Source organism: Fukomys damarensis, unplaced genomic scaffold, assembly GCF_012274545.1.
Source record: "Fukomys damarensis isolate Sample0158 unplaced genomic scaffold, DMR_v1.0_HiC HiC_scaffold_20, whole genome shotgun sequence".
In the NCBI taxonomy this organism is placed as follows: domain Eukaryota; kingdom Metazoa; phylum Chordata; class Mammalia; order Rodentia; family Bathyergidae; genus Fukomys; species Fukomys damarensis.
Window position 1 is genome coordinate 17,425,888 of NW_022900932.1, and position 7,490 is coordinate 17,433,377.

Sequence of the window (7,490 nt, forward strand, 5' to 3'; positions counted from 1 at the left end):
GGCTCACGCCTGTAATCCCAGCACTCGGGAGGCTGAGGCAGGAGGATCACTGTGAGTTCGAGACCAGTCTGGGCTACATAGTGAGACCCTGTCTCAAAAAAACTAAAAAAAAAAAAAAAAAAGCCTAAAAAAAACAAAAACTGATGGTACAGCATGTAGCATTATTACTGTTATTCAACTAATCTACGTTCGTCTTAAAACATCTAGAAAACTCATTAAAGGTGCTTGCTTTTGTAGCACACATAGGAACACTGGAATGACACAGAAAAGATTAGCATGGCTTCTAAACCAGGATGACTCGCAACTTCACCACATGCTCTATATTTTAAGACTTTTTTGGCAATGCTGGTGATCAAACCCAGGGCATCTCTTGTGCTAGGCAAGTGCTTCACCATTGAGCCACATCTCAGCTCTATATTCTATATTTTAAATAAAAATTTTATATAAATAAAGATAAAATTTTAAATAGATAAAGCACATTTGTTGGGCATGGTAGTACACGCCTGTAATCCCAGCACTTGGGAGTCTGAGGCAGGAAGATTACCACGAGTTCAAGGCCAGCCTGGGCTACGTAGTGAGTTCAAGGTCAGCCTGAATTACAGTAGAGACCCTGTCTCCAAAAAAACCCGAAAATCCTAAAATTAAAATACAGCACATTTGAAGCCAGGCGTAGTGGCACATGCCTGTAATGCAAGCAGCACTCAGGAGGCTGAGGCAGGAGGATCACTGAGAGTTTGAGGCCAACCTGAGCTACATAATAACTGAGCTACATAGTAAGACCCTCTCTCAAAAAAATAAAAAAATTTATTTAAGGGGGAAAATGCACACTAATTCCACTATAAGAGTAGAAATATGATTTTTTAAAAACTTTCATTGTTTTGTTGTCATTTGTTTTGTTTCCTGAGACAGAGTCTTACTATGTAGCTCAGGCTCACCTTAAACTCACAATGATACTCCTGCCTTAGCCACCCAAGTGCTGGGATTACAGGCGTTCAGCATCATGCCCAGCCTGTATTATAACAACTCATAGGAAAGTTATAGCATCTTTATTTTAAAGTAAGGAACATGAAGCTCCTTAGTAACCTGCCCAAGGTCACACAGTTACTAAGTGGCAGTGCCAAGATTCAAACCTAGTTCTAGCCCTGGAGGGAGATAAGGGATGAATCAGAGTTAATTCTGAGATTTTGAACCCAGATTATTGGCAGATAATTAATATTTTTTGAGCCTTTGTATTCCAGGGACTAGTCTTCACAGGTGCCAATAATTTACTGTTCATAAAACCCTACAATCAGATAGGAGGGATAAATTAAAGATATGTATTATGCAACAAGATGACTATAGTTAATAACAACATAGTGTGTTTTGTAAATTGACGAGATTTTAAGAGTTATCATCCTAAAAATGTATGTGAGGTAATGCATCAGTTAATTAGCATAATTTAGCCACTCTAAAATGTATGCATATTTCAAAACAAGCTGTATTGTGTGGCAGACACTTGTAATCCCAACCCTCCGGGAGGCTGAGGCAGGAGGATCACAAGTTTGAGCCTAGCTTGAATAACTCAGTGACTTAGCAGGAACCTGTCTCAAAATTTAAAAAAACAACAGGGCATGATGTCACACACCTGTAATCCCAGCACTCAGGAGGCTGAAGAAGGATCGCCACTAGTTTGAGGCCAACCTGGACTACGTAGAAATACCCTTTGTCAAAAAACAAAAATTTTAAAAGTTTTTTAAAGTTCTGGGGATATAGCTCTCAGTGTGAAGGCCCTAGGTTCAGTTGCCAATACTGTCAAAACCAAACAAACGAAAATATCATGTTAAATATGACAAATGTGTATAAGTTTTATCAGTGAAAATAAATAAAATATTACTAAAAAAGCTTTATTTGGTAAATACTACTTCTATCCCCCCCCTTTTTTGAGCAGAATCTCACTATGTAATTCAGTCAGTTCCTGAACTCGCTATGGACCCCAGGCTGGCCTCAAACTTTCAAAGATCCTCCTGCTTCAGCCTCCCAAATGATGGAATCATAAGCGTGTGACACTACACCTGGCTTTTATCTCTATTTCTTTAAATCTCTATTTTGAATATGAGAAAACCGAGATGCAGACATTGGGTATACCAGGATGAACATAAAGGGACACAGATCCTGCTTTTAGGAGACCCAGAGTCACACAAACATATGCAAAATTACACTTGGGACAAGTTCTTTGAAGGCACGTCAGATGGAGGAAGCCCTAAAACAAAAGATGGAGGGTGACATTTTGGGGTTATCACTGCAGAGATGTGAGGGGTCAAGAGATAGGGAAAGCTGCTTGGGAAAGTGACCTCTGTGCAGGGGGCAGAGCGCGCCAGGCAGTGAGTGGCTGGTGAGATCCAGAGGTGTCTGCAGTGCCCCTCTTCCCTTGGGCCGCTGTCGTCCGTCCCGTCCCCCCAACCCCGTGAATAAACCTCCTCTAAGCCAGGGTCATCTCAGGCACAGCTTTCTGTCCTCCAGCTGTTTGGTCAGGGCAGGGAAATGCTGTCTGCATGGGTGGAGGTGAGGTGGGCTGTTTCTGCTGACCCTCAACACACTGCTACCAGGGCTCCCGGAGCACTGAGAGTCCTTTCACTGTCTCCACCACCCGCCTTTATGGTGCCCAAGGAGCAGCGCCCTTGGCTCCAGACCTAGATTTCTGTCTGTCCCTGATGAAGGAATCTTCTCGCATTGTGCTGGAGTTTCAAGTCTCCTACATTCAGGAGCAAGGAGGTAGCTTGTCCTTGTGGATTCCCGGGAGCTGTGAAGTTTGGGGCCACAGAAAGAACAGGAGAAGCTGGGAGTGCTAGTGCATGCCCTATAGTCCCAGCATTTTAGGAGGCTGAGGCAGGAAGATGGAAAGTTTGAGCCTACCGTGGGCAACTGAGTGATTTAATGAGACCCTGTCACAAAATTTAAAAATAAAAAAGGGCTAGGTATAGCTCAATAAGAAGGTGTAGGGTTTAATCCATTAAAAACAAAAACAAAAACAAGAACAAAAAACAGGGCAGTAATTGTACCATGACAGTGACTAAGGCCTACGAGGTCCTCTAGAGCCTATTCTCCTACCACTTACCAACCTGGCCCCTCAAGTCCGACCAGCTTCTTTCCACCCTTCCAATCCACAACAACCAATTTATCTCAGAACTTTGCTGCTGCTCCTTCCACCAGTAATGTTGTGGAGACCTTCAAACATCTACCTCCTTACCATCGTGTAGGTCTCCCCTAAAAGTCACTTTGTAGAAAAAATTTTGAGACATGGCCTCACTAGGCTGGCCTCAAACTTGCGACCCTCCTACCTCAGCCTTGTAAGTAGCCAGGATTAACAGGTTTTTGCCACTGAAGGCAGGAATTTTGCTGGCTGGGTCTCTTCTGTTTCCAAAGTGACTGGAAAAGAGGAACTATCCAAACTGAATGAATGGGTAAGTGACTGTGCCCCTGGGTTTAGTGCCTTCGTTGGGGGCCAGGTCCAGGCTGGGGGTTGGGGTGGAGCTCAGTGGTATAGTGCTTGCCTAGCATGTGCAAGATCTGGGTTCGAGTGTCAGCACTGAAAAAAGAAAATAAAAGAAAGTAGCATAAGATTCCAGCCTAGATCCCATGATTCCATGTGTGGTAGGAGCACATCTGAATCATTTCCCATATCTCTTTCTGTTCTCTTCCCTTCAACGTATTATCCCAGTTGTGCTGACTACTATTCGCCCTTAGACAAGCTAATTCACCTTTGTACAGTTTGCTCGAGGAAGAAGAGGGGAGGGGAGGGAAGCACTGGAGAGCCTGAGGCAGAAAGATTCCTGCTTCAGAGCCAGACCGGGCTACAAGGTAAATCGCATGCGCAGCGTGCCTGCCGTGCTGCCTAGTGGACAGCAAATTCTCCCTAAACACCAGCTACCCTGGTGATTCGGTTGTCTGCACCGCACCTCCTCTGGTCGTTCTCGGCCCCCTCCCCGTCCAGTCCTTCCAGCACCAGCCTCCCTGCACACCTCAGTCTTCCCACCAGGGGGCCACACGCGCCGCTCTTCCCGCCCGCCGGCTGGAGGGTGCAAGCACCCAGCCCGCAGCTTCAGTGCCTCTGCTTTGTCTCAGATGACAGCTCTGTCACCTCTCCGCGGAGCTCCACCTATTCATTCTGAACTCCTCATCCCTGTGCCCCCAATAGTTCATTCATTCTGAAAATATTTGTGGAGCACCTACTCTAGGCCACGCTTTGGCGTAGGTGTTGAGGTTAGGTAGGGACAGATCACATGCCTCCTGCCTTCACGGAGCACCTACTCTCCAGGCAGGTGGTGGAGGGGGTGAGAGCCAGAGGGAGCAATGGCTTGGGCTTGGGGGTGGGAAGGATGGAACCACCCCTCTTGACTGAAAAATGAAAAGGAATTTCTTATTGTCATCCCCTCATTTAATGCTGTGATTTTTTTTTCTTTCTTTCTTCCTTTGTTTTTTTGAGACAGAATCTCCATATGTGGTACAGAATGGCTTTGAACTCACTGTGTAGCCCTCAAACTGGCAGACATCCTCCTGCCTTAGCCTCCCCTGGTGCTGCTGTTACAGGCATGTGCTATCATGCCTGGCATCTGTACCCCTAGCATGTGGTGAATGTTTTTGCTCTGTTATGTGATGCTGGACTCCTCTCATTACGCGTTCCTGAAACTCACCTGAATTTCTGAGCTCGGCTCTTCCCCAGGCCCTCAGACGCTATTCCACACACCTCAGCATTCACCCTACACAGCCGCAGCCTCTCACTCCAGAACCTGTCTCTTTTGTTCAAATCTTAAAGGAGCTCACCTCTCACCTCAACTACCTCTAAGAAATTCCTCAGTCATTGATCTTATTTGTGGCTTTTAGTTCCTTTTTGGTGCACAGATGCCTGAAGGATGGGAAACCACTCCCACCAATGGCAGGGATTCTGTTGGGATTAGTTTTTTCTGTTTTGTTTCTTTTTTGAGACAAGGCCTTGTGATGCAGTTAAAGCTGGTCTTAAACTCACTATGTAGCCAAGGCTGACCTCAAATTCATAGTAATCCTCCTGCTTCAGCCTCCTGAGTGCTGGGATTCTAGGTGTGCACCACCACACCTGGCTTGGGAGTAGTTTTCACAGGGGATGGTGCCTACCAAGTTTTCTGTACATGGATGAGGTCTAGAGAAGCCTATTGGCTTTTTCTGATGTGACTTCCAAGGAAGAGAGGGGCATCCTTTGCTCCTGTTTGGGATTGCTTACTTAAATGCTTTCAATTGTCTTTTTCCTTCTGTCCTTATATCTCTCTAGTTTCCCTGCCTTCCCACTAATAATTCTCTCAGAGTTCCTTGGAGAGAGGCCATACCTTGTTGCCCCTAATTCTTCAGAACTAATCTCAGAATCTTACTGTTGGAGGGAATCTTAGAAACCAGTAATCCAGAAGGTTTCAAACTTCTCTTTTAGCCAGGGATCTCGAATGCCATGTTTTTTTTGTTGTTGTTGTTGTTTTTTTTAAACAGGGGATTGAATTTAGGACCTTGAGCTTACAAGGCAAGTGGTGGAACCACTGAGCTAAATCCCCTGCCCTCCAACACCATTTTATGTGGAGCCCCAATGGGCATTCTGGGCAGCAGCTGGAGCCTGGTCTAGGATGCCCTAGGAGTCTTCCAATACATACTGAAAACCCCTCACAGATGCAAGACTGAATTCATCACCTTCAAGCTGATTTTACAACTTCTCCCAGCAAGTGAGTAACTGCTTCTCTTCCAAAGGGCATCATCCCCCTCACTTTCACTTTCAACTGCTCCATTTTCCTCAGGTCTGAAGGGTTAAGTCCGTTCATACTTTAAAGTTACACTGCAAAATTAGGGAAGGATGCTTCTGTCCTTTGGGGGAAACTGGGATCACTTTGGGCAGTTTCAAAGAGAAAGATTGGGGTGAGGGGGCCCACCAGTGGGGTACCTCTGGTGCTTTCGTTTTATTCCCTATTCCCAGAGCTCCAGGCACCCCTCAGTGCTGGCACTGCCCAGGGGACTGGCTGCAACTGGATCAGTGCAGCCCGTGGACCCCAGGAGGTTGCCATAGATACTGAGGCGCAGGGAGCCAGTGCTCGTGTTGTGATTTGTGTGTATCTTTCCTCTAATTCCCTCTAATTGCTTCAGGGTAGCTGGAGGCTGCGTGGGTGCTACAGCATGGGGAACCAAGGAGGGCTGTGCAAGGATGTGTATTTGTGTAAGCACACAGAAGCGTCTACAGTGTCCGAACTGCCACTGTGGGCATGTCAGAGTCTGTGCCAATGAGACAGCAAGGGAGGGAGAAGGAAGTGAGGTAGAGATTGAAAGGAAAATGAAGAGAATAGATGGATTTTCCTTCTAGTTGTGTAAATTTCCCCTTTATTGGGATGTAAAAGACAGGACCAAGCACACAGTAGGCAATTGATAAACATTTGTCGGAAGGCAGCTACTGCCACTTACACAGGAACATGAATCACTCCCGAGGTTTCGCCTCAATATTTTGGTCATCACTCTTCCGGAGACTCAATGCAGAGTGCTTCTCCCAGTTAACCTAAGGCACAAAGTGCAGTCCTTGCCCTCAGGAGGGATGAGAGACCTCTCACAGCAGGCACATGAGCTCGGCCAATGGTACAGTCTTGTTTGTACCTTTTCCTAGGGCACTCAAGCCCTGGTCTGCTTGTCCTGACCTCTCTCCATCTCCTCATTCCACTTTACAGTAATGAATATAAAGTTTCCAGTATCAGTGACTGGAGGTCAGGGAACCGAGTTGCCTTGAGCACTGGGGAAGGGCACAGGGATCATCAACTGATATGCAGCCTCCATTTCTGGAGTGCAGGTTAGCAGTTGCTTCGGCCTTGAGGATGGAGGACAGAAACTCAAGACTTGCTGGGCATGGTGGCACATGCCTGTGCTCCCATACTTGGGAGGCTGAGACAAGAGGATGGTCTTGAGTTTGAAGCTAGCGTGGGCTGCAGAGTGTCTTCAAGGTCAGCCTGAACTACATAGCCAGAAAAAGAAAAACTCAAGACTTACTGGCATCCCCAAGTTCACAATATCATTGCCTTACCCACACTGGGACTTGGGGCCTGGCTCTCACCCTGGTGTGCTGAGGTAGGAAGTGGCCTTATGTGCACCGCTTTACTTCCTGTTGCCCTGGGAGGGGTAAGGCATAGTGTTTTGTCACTTCTACCCTTTCCATGGTCCTCATCACCCTCCCATCCGTCCGGTTATCCTCCTGGGCTCTACTCCCTCCTATTCCCCAATGCCCGCCCCCCAGCTTCGGAGAAGTGGGTAAGGAAAGGAGGGGCACCCTCCTGGAGAGCTTGCTCCCACATCCCTTCAGGATGCACCTGTCCAGGAGGCTGGGACCCTCTCTGGCTCTCCGCTGCCTCCCCTTGCCGAGAGGCTGCTGACCACAGAAGCAGGGCTCTGGCACCCAGGATTTACCTCAGTGGTTCAGCCCCACCACCTCCCCCTCAAAAAAAAGCCAGCTCCCAGCAGGAGTT

General features: G+C 47.1%; 1 non-coding gene across 1 annotated transcript; it reads left to right on the top strand.

Annotated features, from left to right (window-relative positions):
- Positions 1–221: 221 nt before the first annotated feature.
- Positions 222–328, top strand: LOC117287104. Its single transcript, XR_004518289.1, has one exon. It is a non-coding gene; the product is annotated as a U6 spliceosomal RNA (small nuclear RNA).
- The last annotated feature ends 7,162 nt before the right edge of the window (positions 329–7,490 follow it).